The sequence below is a fragment of the Herpailurus yagouaroundi genome, unplaced genomic scaffold, assembly GCF_014898765.1.
Source record: "Herpailurus yagouaroundi ecotype Mexico unplaced genomic scaffold, PumYag 140, whole genome shotgun sequence".
Taxonomy (NCBI): Eukaryota; Metazoa; Chordata; class Mammalia; order Carnivora; family Felidae; genus Herpailurus; species Herpailurus yagouaroundi.
The window spans coordinates 84,426,952-84,443,611 of NW_024412395.1; positions in this window are offsets into that span (position 1 = coordinate 84,426,952).

Genomic DNA, 16,660 nt, shown 5'->3' on the forward strand with positions numbered 1-16,660 from the left:
AATTAACTTGAATTTGAATAAAAATAAATAAAATTTTAAAAATCTAAAAACAAAAAAAAGATGATCTTGGGGGAGAAATTTAAGCCTCCAAGTGATAAGCAATATGAACTTCAGGAGTAAACTTGCCAAAGTGCGTTTCCCAAAGATAGTGATCATCTTTTCACATCCTAGACTCGCTAGCAGATTAAGGGGATTTCCACAAAATGTTAAGACTTCAGTCTTAGGTTCCAGAACCTAATAAACGCCCTATGGTGTTATAAATTCAGTGTGGAGCATGAAAAATTGGCTGCTGTGACTCAGACCTAGCAGGTACTACCTTAAAACACAGAGGGGCGCCTGGGTGGCTGGTCGGCTCAGGTCATGATCTCACAGTTCGTGGGTTCGAACCTCACATCGGGCTCTGTGCTGATGCTTCGAATTCTGTGTCTCCCTCTCTCTCTGCCCCTCCCCACTCACACTCTGTTTCTCGCTCTCAAAAAATAAATAAAACATTAAACACACACACACACACACACACACACACACAGAAAGAAGCCAAAACTGTCTGTGTGAAAGGTAAAGGGTGTGTAAAAAGTAAAAAAAAAAAAAAAAAGTATTGATAATAATGGAAAAGTAAACACCACTTCATATGTAAAGAAACTCTGATATTAGGACCTCCCATTAGAAGTAACTTTTTTTTTTTTTTTTTGCTTAAATCAATGGATCCATAAATACATGAACTTAATCTGACTTCTAACTAACTCATTTGGTGAAAAGCTGGTGGACTAGAAGTTTATTTGCAGAACTGGGGTCTTTCAGCAACTCAATAACAGGTTTCCTGTTTGACTTTGGGCAAGTTATTTAACTACTTGATATCTAAAGTTACTCATCTGTAACATGAGTAAAACAATATGATGGCCATGTTATTTTTGGCTCTTGGGCTGCTCCCAACCTTGGATGTGTAACTGAATCTCACAGAGGAATTTCACAGAATTAATGAAGATCTGCAAATCCTAAAGGGCCTCAGGTTGAATGTTGACTTCACGGTATTATCATTATAGAGTAGCTGTTAATAGCCCCTGCACTGTCACCCCCTCTCCTAGGTCATCACTCTCTCGTCTCTGGTCTGTCCCCTCTATGCTTAAGAGCACATTTAATCCTTTACTCCTAGAAGGCCTTCTTGTCATTTCACCATCCGTCAGAGCCCCTACCACATTGTTCCTCTAAAATGCATAGAAAATCTTGACTTTGATTTCTCTCTTCTTCCTACCTCTTTAATACTTTAGAACCTGGGTTTTGTCCATCACTGCATATTTGTATTTGTCTCAAACCCAATAGTTTTCCTGTGTACAAATCTTTCTAGAAATTGTGTTCTTCTTACCCCTCTTCCTAGTAGTATGATAGTTTATGTTTAGACTTCAGAGATACATCCCTGCAGCAGATCACTTCCAACCTTTCTGACAATTCCTTGGCAGATTCTTATTTCTCCTCCTGCCCAATGACTGTCGCTTCTAATTCTTCTCCATGTAGCACTTCCAGTTAGTGGTTTGTCTACTTATGTAGATCTCCTATCAGCTACATGTATGATCTCCAACTTCTATTCCTTATCTTTTCGATCTACAGCATGAAGTCTGTCCAAGACACACGTGTCAGTTATCCATTGTCACAATGACAGTGCATAACAAACTACCTTAAAACTTAATGGCTTAAAAACACTAACCAATTTTCATTGCTTGTGAGTATATGAATGCTCTGGGTAGTTTTGGGATGTGGGCCTGACTTGATCTCAGCTGGGTGTGTTCATATATACACCATTTTCCCAGTCAGTCTATCACACCATAATTGTCTTGCCATCATATAAGGCCAAGCAAAGAAAAAGCTAACCTCTGGGCCTGGCTTGTTGGCAGTATTCTCAGCATTCCAAGACCTTAAACTCCCTAAGCTTAGAAATTTAAAACCATCGGGGCACCTGGGTGGCTCAGTCGGCTAAGTGACCAACTCTTGATTTTGACTCAAGTCATGATCTCACGGTTGTGAGACTGAGCCCCAAGTCAGGCTCCTCACTGTGTGTGGAGCCTGCTTAAGATTCTCTCTCTCCCTGCCTTCTGCCCCTCTCCTGTTCATGCTCTCTTTCTCAAAAAAAAAAAAAAAAAAAAAAAAAAAAAAGTTAGAAATTTAAAAACATCATTCAGCCTACTTCAAAATTCCAGCATTTTTGGACTCTTTTTTTTCTTTATGTATCCCACCTAGGCTCTTAGAATCATGTCCTTACCAACCTCCACATTTCCAGGGTTGCAGCACTCCCTACAAATCATCTTAAATGGAGACCTACATTCCTCTTCTATGAATGTCACTTTGATCCTCTGAGCCTCTTATAAAAATCTCTGCTCCTGGTCTTGTTCCTCCACAAACATTTGCATACATATGCACGGGTTGGTGTGCCACATCTTAAAAATTAAAAGAAGAATGGAATCGATAGCCAAATGATTTTTTTAAATAGAAAAGAAAGAAAAGAACAACTAAGTTAAATGGCACAAAAGTTGAAATCCAGTTTATCTGTTTCTTCTAATTGAGCCAAATCCTGGAAAACTCTGAAAATGACATATTAACATCCTCAATCCACTCACTCATGCTGTATAGCCATCTCTGACTACTTATAATAAACAGACACAACTGTTGAAAAACTCATTAATCCAGATCTTATGGATATAGCTACCGTCAAAATTAATCATCTTTTCCCAAGCAAGATAGTTTTCCCTTTGTTAAATTCATTGGCATCCATGAGTAAAATAAAATGTGCCTGGATTTTCAAAAGTATGTTTGAAAAAATCCAAACACAGTGACTAATTTCTAGAATTAAAACCTGCAGTTGGAGTCTAACATCCTATTTGGGCTAAAAAATGAAAGAGTTTTCTTGTATCTTCTCATTGTTATTCTGGTAAACTTGAGAACACTTGCTGTTCTTCCAAAAATGTCCATGTCTTTACCTTACCTCTCATTAAACCTATTTCTAGAAGCAAAGGTCTTGGTCCCCACCACGCTTCTATTCTCCAAGCTTCCCAACATTCCTTGGCACACAGCTGAAACTTAATAAGTATTTATCCTTTATGGTGGTAGTGTGGGACCATTTCAAATGGACCACCTCTTTGTCAGTGGACTTCACAAAGGCACAAACTTACAATGAAAATGTGCAGTCTTTTGAACATTTGGAATATGTGCCAAGACTTTGGTCTGAACACTCTTCCCTGGAGATCTCAGATTTGTCTTTCTTTTGAGTTTGAATGTGTGTGGTTATAGCTATTGTTCTTGCAAAACCAATGTCTGGTGCTTTTTCTTTGGATTATTTAGACTCATGGCTTTAAACTAACTTTAATCCATTAACAGTTGCCCTCTATTCTTTCTTTTGGAATTTGGTTCCCTTTAGACTTTCCTCACCCTGTGTCTTTTAGAGCCTCAACTTCTAGATCTCAGGGCCAACACTGAAGATCCTTGAAGGGAAGACTGATCCCTCTGATTTCATTTAGTGTAAATCTAGCTCTTTACCCTCTCTGTTTTCCATGGCTCAGCAATTATTAACCACTACATGTAATCTCGAACACTGCTTCCATCTATATGTGTCCAGGTATCCTATCCTCTGCTCAGTCCTGGGAGACCACTAGGTCCTTTCTGGTTGTCTTCAGTTACTGAATTTGAATTTCTAATTTTCCTTCCTGTCTTAGGTATAGACTTGATCAGACCAGAGACCCCTAGTAAGCAAGCAAGAGAGTAGAACCAAGGTTAGAGAGGGCTAACGTTACCAGGTTGTCTTTCTTTTACATCTTCCCATTTTTGAGGGACTGCTCCCAGTGAGTTAACTTCAAGCCCCATATTTTATAAAGCTGCCTTTCACAGGCTTTACCCTCAGCCCTTTCCTCTTCTCTCTCCCACAAACTCTTGAGGCCCTAGAAAGTCTTCTTTCAATCCATACAGACAAGCAGTTCCACTTATTAGTTTCATTCAATGCCAAGTTACTTTTCTGAAACACTTTCAGTCTGCACTATAAGCCAACACTCCCACGAGAGCTGGCTTGCTTCCTTCACACACTGAGGGTGTGAGAGGGGAAAACAACACCCCGCACATCAAAGAGCAATCCTACTCAGGTCTGGGATTGGTTGAGAGACAACGCAGGGCGTGGTTCTGGGTCCGCTGTTCAGCTCCTCTGCTCATCTACTTTAACTTACAAAATGGAATAAATGATGAACAGGAAAATTAAGCAAATCAAACACGATTAATTAAGTGAGCTTCTCTTTCCACATGCTAACCCACATAGTGGGGCGGGGGGTTGGGGGGCAATTTCAAATCACGATGTGAGCAGTAGCCAAAACTATTAGTAGGTTGGGAAATGGAGTGCATCAAGGGTCAGATTTATAAAACAGTGCTCTTTCGCCAAACCTCTGAAATTCTAAACAAAAACAACACTAGATACATTGAAAAGACCAACCCGAAGCATCTGGTTTCCTTAGCTGGTGCACATAGCGGGAGAAATGTTGGCAGAACATTTGATTACCATAAAAGAGAGAGCTATGCAGAAACCACATTAGAGTAAACTCAACCAAAACAAAGTCAAATGTTTGAACTGTTTTGAATAGATTATGGTGGAGACTTGAAAAAGGGTCTAGCCTGGATTAATGAGAAATGCAAATGAACTGACTCAGAAGCAAACTGGCTTCCCCTGTGAAGTGACCCTTTGCCCCTCAAGATTTGGGGGTGAAGTAAATACCTGTCATCTACAGAAATGCTCAGAGGCACATAACATCCACAGGACGGGTGGTTTGAGTCAGGCATGTTAACCATTTCCAGAGGAGTGATAAGTCAGCCGATGCTGAAGTGCGCCTGTAGATCCCCCTTAACTGCCAGCTCCACCCCTCTATTCCTTTCAATGAAGAACCACACAGAGCAGCTGGTTTTGATCATTTCATGCGTGGCAAAGACTGTGAGAAACACATTTATTTTGGTAACACACAGGAACATATATACACTTAACAAATACATATTTGCACACGCTTTTTCTCTGGGTTGTGTATCTGTCTATTTATTGTCTAGGGTTAGCAGTAACCTTCGATCGGTCTTTCAAATTGTCCTCTTATGAGCTGTCAACAAAACCTTCCCTAATTTGGGTTCTTGGCAGCTGGATCCAACCACCATTGGAAACCAAACTGCTGGGCTTTGGAAAGCCCAGCCCATCCATCTGGGCAGCCCATTTTTTAAGGGACTCTGACCTCCCCTGGAGACCCTTTCCTCTAAGCCCTTTCTAACATTGTTGGGCCTAAAGAGACTATTAAGAAACCAAGACTATTTTGAGAATACATGAGTGGTTCTCATCACACTCTCCAGATCCCGTCTAGAGTGGGAGCAAAGACTCAATGATTTGTGGGCTTGGAGAGTCAATGAATCAGTAAAGTTTTCCCTAAACTAATGTTAATGAAAAGAAGAGAGGGGAAATATAAAATTAGGTTGACAAAATGACTGGGAGTCTTGGTTCTGGTTCTACTTTGCTGTCAGGGGAACGAGATCTGAGTAATAATCTTGCTGAGATTGAGGTATTTTCATGAGGGCAGTTTAAGTAAGCTGCTCCCTCTGCCTAGATAGCCAGACTGCCTCATGCCAGGGAGCCGGCACCACTCCCACTACTTCTGCTGCCTGGGGTTGAAAAATGCGAGGCAGCTGTGGGAGAGGAGAGCCAGGCATCTTTCTATTTATTTAACTACTCCTCTGGCCTGGGTACAATCATATGGTTTTCCATTTACATGATCTGCTAATTGGATAGCCATACCTGTCCAGCCTTGATCCATATTTAGAGGTCCTAGATGCTGACCGTGGCTATTTCATTCCAAATATGCCCTGGATGCCAACAGTGGCCAGGAAAAACACTCAAGAATAGTGTTCTCAATCTTTACCTTGCATGAGAACCAACGGGTAAACTATAAAATGCACATTGTTAAGCCCGCCCCAAAAGATCCTGACTCAGTAAGTCTGGGGTAAGGTCTGAGAATCTACATTTCCAAAAAGTTGCATTTCTGACAAGGTAATGCTGATGCTATTGGTCTATAGATTACACTTTGAGCAAGGCACCCCCCTTAAGAAAGTTGCTATCAGACGAGGTCAAGTCATTACTCTCTCTTCAATCAAGTCAACAATAGATGTTGAAAACTAATTTTTCCCAGGTGAGAAGAAAGGAATGTGTGGTCCTTCATAGGCAGGTAAGATAAATCTTTCCCTTTCACTGCTGATCTAATCCTACTGCTTCTTCAAGGCCTGGCTTCAGTGCCTCTGGAGCCTCAAACAGATTCTCCAACCTACAAGAACATCTCCTTTATCCACACTTCTTCTGCACTTCAACACAGGATTGTCTACTTCTGTTCTTAATAGTTCTCTGGTTGTTCCTTGCATGTGAATTTTGTCATAGATCTAAACTCTAATGCAATTGGACAAAGACCCTCTCAACACTCACAGAGCAAAGAGTAGGCACAGAATGTGCTTTAAAATGAATTTCAAAGATCAAAGCGGAACTAAATTAGTATGCCTCTAAATGTAAGAACAGGTAACACTGGAGAGTTATGATCATAAAGGAATCATCAGATTAATCCATCACCATGGCATTTTGGCTGTGGTTTTAATTTTTTGTTTGTTTGTTTGAAGTGGCTGGCACAAGATAAAGAGAGATTCTACCGTGTGGAACAATAAATGACTTACCTTTTCTGGTATTTTTTCTAGACAGGAATTAGCTCAAATTGTGCCCAAGATATTTCCAGATTTGAGGTTGCTGCATGAAAAGATTTAAAAGTAGTATGGTGGGGAGTGACCATAGAATGGCAATGTATTGAGTTCTGAAGACCTTCTCCCCAGGTAAATACCACTTATAAAAGAAAAACCATTTAAAGTCTCTGAAAACTTTCCTAAGGGATACATCAAATGGAGAAACATTCATTTAAGAAAATCAACTAAATCTTAATATAAGATAATATGTATATCTAGAGTCCTAGAACAGCCACTAAGAAAATATTTCAAAAAACATAGTTAAAAAATCATAAAGGAATTAAAACGTTACTAGAAAATATTCAGTTAATGCAAAATAAGGCAGAAAAGAAAGAGGATCAAAAAGATATGAGACATTTACAGCAGCACCATCAACAAGAGCCAAATTATGGAAAGAGCCCAAATGTCCATCTGATGAATGGATAAAGATGAGGTGGTATATATATATATATATATATATATATATACTCACACACAGTGGACTACTACTCAGCCACCAAAAAGAATGAAATCTGGCCATTTGCCATGATACGTATGGAGCTACAGTCTATTATGCTGAGCAGATTAAGTCAGTCAGAGAAAGACAAACACCATGTGATTTCACTCATATGTGGAATTTCAGAAACAAAACAGATGAGCATGTGGGAAGGGAAAAAAGAGGGCAGGGGAAAAAAACCATAAGAGACCCTTAAAGATAGAGAACAAACCGAGTGTTGATGGAGGGAGGTGGATGGGGATGGGCTAGATGGGTGACGGGCATTAAGGAGGGCACTTGGTATGATGGGAACTGGGGATTGTATGTAATTCTGATTAAATTCTACTCCTGAAATCAATATTGCACTGTATGTTAATGAGCTAGAATTTAAAAACAAATCTGAAAAGATAAATAAATAAATAAATAAATAAATAAATTTTTGGTAGAATTTGCCTGGGGGGGGCGGGGCAGAGATATGAGACATACAAGGAAAAAAAAGAGAGAAATGTTAGACATAAATCTAACCACACCAGTAGAAACACTAAATATGAATGGAACATACAATCCAACCAAAAGGCATAGATTGCCAGACTGGATAAGAAATAAGACTCAACTATATGTGTCCACAAGAAACACATATCAGATTCAAAGATACAAATGGTTGAAATGGATGGATACAAATGGATGGTTAAGGATGGAAATAGATATATTATGCAAACAGCAATCAAAAAAGACCAGGAGTGACCATACTAATATCAGATAAAACAGACATTAAAACAGATAATGTCACTATATTATAAAATAAAAAATACATTTTATAATATACATGATTTATAAAATAAATGGGATATATTATAATGATAAAATTAGCAATTCATCAGGAAGATATAGTAATCATAAACTTATATGTACCTAACAACAGAGCCTCAAAATACAGGATGCAAAAGTTAGCAGAATTGATGGGGAAAAGGTCAGTCAACAACAATCATTGGAACTTCAATACCCCAATTTTGATAATGGATATAACAACTAGAAAGAAGACTGACAAGGATATGTAACACTTGAACAACATCATAAACCGGTTAAATGTAACAGACATCTAATGAATATTCCACCCAAAAATAGAATATTTATTCATCACTCAATCACTGCAGACTGGAAAACAGACTCTCTAATCTGACCTGTATGCCACACTCAGCTCTAGGTGGTTGATGGGGACACTCACCTGAAACAGACTGCATGTGCTGTGGTCCCCCTGCGGAATTTTGAAATGCTGATAACAGGGGTGCCTGGGTGGTGCAGTCGGTTAGGCATCCGACTTCGGCTCAGGTCATGATCTCGCAGTTCATGAGTTCGAGCCCCTCATTGGGCTCTGCGCTGACAGCTCAGAGCCTGGAGCCTGCTTCAGATTCTGTGTCTCCTTCTCCCTCTGTCCCTCCCCCAGTCTCATATCCTCTCTCTCTCTCTCTCTCTCTCTCTCAAAAATGAATACACATTTAAATAATTTGAAATGCTGATAACAAATAGGCATGGGTGTTGGGATTCACAACAGTGGTAGAAAGTATAATTAGAAGCAGGTTGTTGTTAAAACTTCTGAGCCTAGGAAAGGAAGGCTCTATTATGATCACTGGAAATTATTTTTAAACCAATCTGAAAAAAGGGTGTACCCAAGGTTGAATAATGAACTTTAATTAAATAGCCAACCACACAGATGGTGCCTTTTGAAAATTTTCTAAAATGATAGCAAACAGCTGAAGCTCTTTATGGTCTTCATGAATCTAGTTCTTATGATTATATAGCTGGATTTGGAAAAATTTTGACATATGGTTCCTACTGCAACCTGTATATTTCATCATTGTATACACATACACCTGACTTCTAATGGCAGAACCAGTCAACAGCTCAACCTCTGCCCTAAATGGAAAGGGAGGCGGGCATACTGCAAATGCAAGTGTTTTTAAGGATCTTGTGTTACACTGTTTCCCGGCGTGTTAGTGAGATCCTCAGAGCAAAGCAGGCTCACTGTCTTTATCTGCAACACACTGAAAAATTTGCAGCTCAGGACCAGTCCAGAGCCATTTTCAGGGTGGTTGAATTTCAGGCTGGCTTCTGTGATCTTAGCATCTGCAATCTTTGTCATCTTAGTATAATATTTCCAGGAAAGTTGTTTAAATCAATATTTCATTGAAAACATACAGATAGATCCTTAAACAGCCTGCTGCTGATTGACTGTTTGGGGCTTTTCCCTAGCTTCGCATTTAACAGGTATTCATTTTTCTTTGCAAGCAGAGGCCAGATACTGTCCTGTTGTTTTTGTAGCTTCAATAGAAACTCTGCAGAGTAGATGTAACAGAATATTTTTAAAATAACTCCAGTTTGATTATTGAGAATGTCATCTTGCCAGGGAATGTAACTACTAAGAAGAATAGCATCTATTAGATTATTAAATATAGTATCATCAGAGCACCTGGGTGGCTCAGTTGGCTAAGCATCCAACTTCAGCTCAGGTCATGATCTCGCGGTCAATGGATTCAAGTCCCGCGTCAGGCTCTGTGCTGACAGCTCGGAGCCTGGAGCCTGCTTTGGATTCTGTGTCTCCCTCTCTGTCTGCCCCTCCCCCACTCACGCGCTGTCTTTCTGTCTCTCAAAAATGAACGAACGTTAAAACAAAAAACAAAAAAAAGTTAATATAATATCGTATATTCAGCAGTTCACATGTACTAATTTAATTTTCACAAGACTTTAAGAGGATGGCACTATTTAAACAATAGGGACGCTCAGAGAGGTAAAGTAACTTACCCAGCACCACACAGCTAGTAAGGAATGGAGCCAGAACTTACGCTCATATTGTAGTCAGTGCTTTTAACTACTTTGCTCACATGTTGAGGGTAGCTTCTAAGTTATTACATCCATCAGAAACCCTGGTAACTCCATCATGAGGCCTATTTACTGCAATGGCTAGGACACACACTGAGACAACACACACACACACACACACACACACACACACACACAGCTTCTTTCCTGGCCGTTCTTACCTCCGTCTCTCACCTCCTTACTTCCTCAAAGAGGTAGCCAGCAGTATTAGATGTGAAGTCAGAAACTCCAAGCCATTTACTTTCTAGGTGACCACTGACAGAACACATCAGCGCTCCAGCCTTCAGTATTTCTGAAAGAGCCCGTCTCCCTCACAGCATCCTCTGAGGATCAGATAAGCTCATGTTGGGACAGGTGACCTGGACCTACACTGGTAGAGTTTGTATTGAAGGAAGATGTGACATTTATTTGCCTTCCTCAGGGTAACTAAAGAAACTAGGCCCCAGGACCTCACTCATTACTCTCAGGAGCCCTTAAGATCCAAAGAGTTAGCTACATTATTCATTCGTTCTTCCTATCTCTGAGGGGAAAAAATGTAAAGAGGTAAAAAAAAAAAAAAAAAAAAAGTCCAGAGCTGGGTCCCCTTAATGCCTTCTATGCCCGCCTAAAGGGGCATACCCCAGGTTCGTTCTACTCCGTCATGGGTATTCTGGATCTAAAAATCCAAATGACTACCAAGACTCCATGGCAGCCAGCTTTCTGAAAGGAATATAGTCACATATACCAAGCTGGTGTGAGGCACTGACTGGGGTCTTGTCCCAACCTTGAAGGTCATGGAAATGACACCAGACATAGAGAAATCCCCACCGAGAGAAAAGGTTCCACGTTTTCCAGAGCTGGATTCAAAGAAGTCTCTGGTGCTCGGGGGCAGAACCAGAGATCTGGCTCACAGCTCTCATCATGAAGAGCTGAAAGAGGAGGCATGGGAAGTCACAGAGGCTGTCTGTCGGAAGAGAGGGAGTTCCGCTCTCAAGGCCAGGGAGGTGGGTGACCTCAGAGATTCGCTCATCACATTTAGGGGTGTATATCAGAAAAGGAGGCTGGCATTTTGACTGGTTGACTTCTTAGCCTGTGAGCTTCCTGACTAGCCCTGGTAGCAGGAACTGAGGACAGATGGCCAGACTGAAAGTGCCAGTTTCCAGAAGAACTAAAGATGGATTTACCTCTGCCTCTAGGCCCAGCAAGGAGGCCATGGAGCATAGACACTGGGCTGCAGGCTCACCTGACACCACTGAGGCACAGGCCAAATTGGGACAATATCAGGGGAGTGTGGCCCCACAGTACCACCTGGAGGACGTCTGAAAGATGTAGTCGAGGCTTGCAAAGCTCAGAAGCAGCCATAAATAGGCCCTTGAGGGCTTGTTGGGGTTTCTATTTCTCCATACCAAACCCAGGGTCAACAAGCTACACCACTGGAATGACCTCCTGAAAGGGGACAAGCAAGGTCCCCGCTGGCAATCGGGTAGAAAGAGGCTATCCCCACTCCTCCCACCCCCACCTCTCACCACAGAGGGCAAATCACAGGAAGGGAGGATGTACAAGATGGCCGACCACACCCTCACCTCCCCTCTGGGCCGCTGGGGCCGTGAATGCAGCCAGTGCTGGGAGGAAGGCAAAGAGCTTTGAACAGAATCCGAGGTTGAAGTTGAAACTGCAAAAGGAATGAGGGCAAATTCCAACAACCAGAAGGAGACTGTTCTAATAAGCGGAAGTGAGTGAAAAACTACGGAATCCAACTGAGAAGTTGCTAAGGGAAGCTGCTGCCCCAGCAGGTAGGGAGGGACTCGTGGTCGACAGAGCACAGCTGGTAGGAGTTACTGGAAAAACAAAGCTGTTTTCGGGGGGTTTTTTGCCAATAAGGTGAGACCTCTCGATCTAAGCTTTAATACATCAACGGTGAGCCTAAAGCACATCCGTCTTCATCCGTATGGGCCAGGAGTCAAGGCAGTGAGGGTAGAGATTACTTGTAGATCCTGGAGTCAGCAAGAACCAGGGGTGAGACCTGGCTCCACTGCTTACTAGCTGCGTGGCCTCGGGCAAGTTCAACTCCTTTATGCCTCAGTTTCCTTATTTGTAAAAAAGACAATATGATAGTTATTAATCAGAAGTCATGTGAAGCATTTGAGCCCAGTGTCTGGTGGACTGGGACTCTAAATGTTCATTATTGTCCTTACCACTAATCTCTGCTCAGAAGCCCATAGTGGGTTCCAGATGCTGCCATCTTCCTCCTCATTTAACACTCCTGTTCTCTCTTCTCTTGGCTCTCCGGCTACCATCCTCCCTACCTCCCTTCTTAATTTTCTCATTAGCACCTCCTCATCTACAGGACTCTCTGCAGTCCTGGCCCTCTCCTCTCTCACCTCCACGGTCTCCCTGAGTGACTGCACTTACCTACAGGCCCACAGTTCAAACCCAGGTCACCTTCCTGAGCCCACTTAAAGGATTACAGACCCACTGCTGACTGGACAACTCTCTTAGATGTTTCATGGGAACCTCAAACTTAACCTGTCCAAATATAGGCTCTGGATCTGCCCTCCCCCACCACTCCTTACGCCTGACCTTCCCACCCAACCCTTCTGCAGCCCAGCAAGTTGTTCAAGCCAGAAACTTGCAGGTGATCCCTTAAACCTCTCTCCCCATTGCTCTCCATCACCGATCCATCACCAAGTCCTCTTAGCTCTTCTTCCAAAATATATCCCTAATCCATTCACTTTTTTCCTCTGTCTACTCCCACCACCATGGTCCAAGCCACGCTTGGCTTTCACCAGACAAAGGCAATGGATTCCTAACCGGTTTCCTTGCTTTTATTCTTTTTTTTTTAACCTTTATTTCATGGTAAAACACACGTATATAAAATTCACCATTTTAACCATTGTAAAGTGCCCAACTGAGTGGTATTTAGTACATTCACAATGTTGTGCAGCCATCACCACTATCTAGCTGCAGATCATTTTCATGACCCCAAAAGGAAAGCTCATCTCCATTCAGCAATCACTTCCCCCCCAGCCCCGGGCAGCCACTCATCTGCTTTCTGTCTCCATAGATTTATCTATCTGGACACTTCATATAAATGCAATCACACAATATGTGACCTTTTGTGTCTGGCTTCTTTCATTTAGCAGAACGCTTTCAAGGTTCATCCATGTTGCAGCATGCATCAGTATTTCACTACTTTTTATTCCTTGCTCCACTCTTGCCCCCTATTTATTTTCACAAAGATGCCAAAGTAATCTCCTAAAAGTATATTATTTCCTTGCCTAAAACTTTTCATCAGCTGTCCACTGTGCTTACGATAAAGCGCAACATCCTTCACGTGACCTTCAAGGGCCTGCATCACCTGGCCTTTGCCTGTCGCTTCACCTTCGCCTTGCCCGTCACCTCTTCCTGGCTCACTTTTCCGGCCGCTTTCATCTTTCTTGGCTCCACTGAGGCTTTACCCTGTGCACATTTCTTCTGCCCAAGATGCTCTCTGCTCCCCTCTTTGCCTTCTCCGAGAAGCCTTCTCTGACCCCTCAATCTAAATTACATTGCCCCATTTTTCTCGGGGCACCCTGTTACTTTGCTTTACAGCTCACATTGCCATTTGTGATTAAGCAGCTGGGTCTTTATCTGGCGGCTCTTCACCTTCCCTGATAGACTGCAAGTTCCATGAAGTCAGGAGCCAAATCTGTTTTCTTTACCAGTGTTATCTCAGAGTCAAGCTCTGGGCCTCCTACGTAATAGTTTCTCAAAACACAAAAACAAAAAAACACTAATGACTGAGTGAGTGAGTGAATGGATTTTCCAGAGCAGAAAGAGTGGAAAACAATAACTAGACCCTTCTGCTACCAGAGAGCCTGGTCTAAAATTGCACAGATGAGCCTAAGCACTCATTTACCCTTATCATCACCACTATCATCAACAGTGGCTTCCTGCTGACCTAATGGTAGCTGCACTGTGGCAGTCTCAGAAAAAAAAACACACTTTCTGGGTAATTCCAGTTCTCCTCCTACAATTTCCACTCCAGGCAGCCAGAAGCTAGAGGCTAGCAGCCAGCCCCGTGAAGAATGGCTCTGGGGCAACAGAGAAAGATGTGGGATGATTTCCTGGCTTCGATCCCTTTTCTGGCCAAGTCACCCCTCAAGGCCACGCCTCTCAGACGTCCCTGCTCACAGTGAGACAAAGATGCCACCCTCGCAGCTCCTACTCACCATCCTCAGGCAAACGGAGAATTCAAGAGAAGAATGGGAGGGCTTTCACTGAAACACCAAAGGAGCGCCATCATAAATAATTACTCACTTATACCAGCAACAAAAGCTTAACATTAACATTCACCCGACAGGAGACCAGCTTTGCAGACCACCAGGGAACCTGGACCACACTTCGAGAACATCTCTCTAAGAGGATCTGAGAATTTCCTGCCTAACCTCCCTGACTCTATTATTGTGGTCCCACATGAAACCCAGTGCAGTTAAGCTAGCATGATTTTTAACCAAGAGCAGAGCCAGCCCTGCTCTGGGTAGCTCACCACTCTCTGTACTCTGTCACTCCACCATCCCTGCTGTTGGTGCCTCTGGCAGCTGGTACCCTCTTCCTCCTCCTTTGATGTGGTGCCCCGTTTGCACATGGGGTTGGCCTGGGCACATCTGGAGCTAACGAACTACGTCCATTAGTTCTAATGCTCTGGAACTTTAAGACAATCAGAGACCACAAGTGGACTTTAAAAACAATGAGACCGTAAATACAGCTTTTAACATTCTTCACCCTGGCGCGGCCCTGCAAGGGAGCCCCAGGTCCCAAAAGAACATTGGGTAACACATCCAGCGAGTCCATCAACAAATATTTGCTGAGCATCCCGAGGGCCAAGTACTGGGTTGGGGACTGAGGTTAAAATGGTGAAGAAGACAGATATAATCTTTGTCCTGATAGTTTACAGCCTAGTTGGGAATAAACAACCCAATCACTATCCAGTTTAGTAATTGCTATGATGAGGGAGATAAAGGATCCTTTGGGGCCCACAGCAGGGGCCACTCATCAAAACTTGGCAAGGGATGTCAGAGAACGTTGCCTGGTAGCAGTAACATCTAAGCAGAAAGGTGAAGGGCAAGTAGAAATCAACAAACGAAGTGGATGGGGTAGAATAAAAAGTGTACAAGATAAAGGGAACACTTGTGCCAAGGACCAGTGGTAAAAGAACTAAATAAGGAGGAACTAAAATAAAGTTTCAGCCTTGTGGCAGGGGAAAGAGTGCACGAGAGTGGATGCTGGAGAGATAAGCAGCCCACAGACCTAATGGGGCCTTGTAAGTTACTTCACAGAGTTTGACATTTATGCTAAGGGTATTGAGGAGCCAGGATAAGATATGAAACAGGAGAAAGGGAAATTTGCATTTTCCAAAGATCTCTTTGCCTACAATGTGAACAATGTGTTACAGGAGGGCAATAACAGAGAAAGGCACCAGCTAGAGTCTCTGCCAAAAAAGCAGAGAGGCGATAATCAATAATTGCCTCGACTGGGATAATGAACGGCACTGGGTATGGGGAAAGAGGACAGAGTTCTTTTGGAGCAAAAGGGCTTAAGAGTAGGGTGAATGGGAGCCTGGGGGAGAGAGAGGTAATGATGACACTCTGGCTCAAGCAAATAAGTGAATGATCATGTAATTCATGCACACAGAGAAGCCCAGAGAAGGAGCAGATATGGAAGGAAGAAAAGTTGTTTTGCACAGGTTGGCCTATAGGTGTCAGAAGGACATTCACATGTGGTTGTTAGATAGGGAGTGGAATGCGTAGGTCCACAGCTCAGGAAGGAAATCTGGGTTCTGTAGCCACAGTTGGGAGTCAAGAGCACGTATGAGCTTTTTGAAACCATGGTAGTTTATAAATCCACTCAGAGAAACCACTTTCTCGTGGAGGCTGCAATTAAGCGGAAGCCAAAGAATGGAGAGAAACACCAGCAGAAGTAGAAGGGTGGAGAGAAAAAGCATTCAAGACCAAAGGAGTCATGCAATTACAGGACCAGAACAGAGAGAATTTGACGATCTAAAATACATCTAGTACCGTGAGAAGATCAGAGAGCCCTTAGGACGGACTTTATAGAAACACCAACGTTTTAAGAGTGGGCAGAAAAAGGTGAGAAAAAAAGACAAAAAACTAACTAAAAAGTAAGAGAAAAACAGAAGTCAGGGAAAGTGGATAATTCCAGAGACAAGTCAACAGGGTCAGGATTCCCTGAATAGTTGTTGAATGAAAGTAAGTGAATTACATGAAAGACAAAGTCCACTGAATTTAGCAACAGGGCTCATTAGTGACCTAGAAACAGGATTTTCACTAAGGTGGGAAAGAGGTGTGGTGGGATGAGTGAATACGGGATGACTAAGCGAATGTTGATTCAAAGAATTTGCGCTAAAATCCCAAATCCTCACTGAGGCCTAAAGAGACCCCTGCCCATCCCTCGAACCGAACACAAGTTGACTTGGTGTCACCAACCCTTTGCTCAGCATAACTCAGCCACACGGTTCCCCTTTCAGGCCTTCCAAAATCAGGGTCAATCATCCAC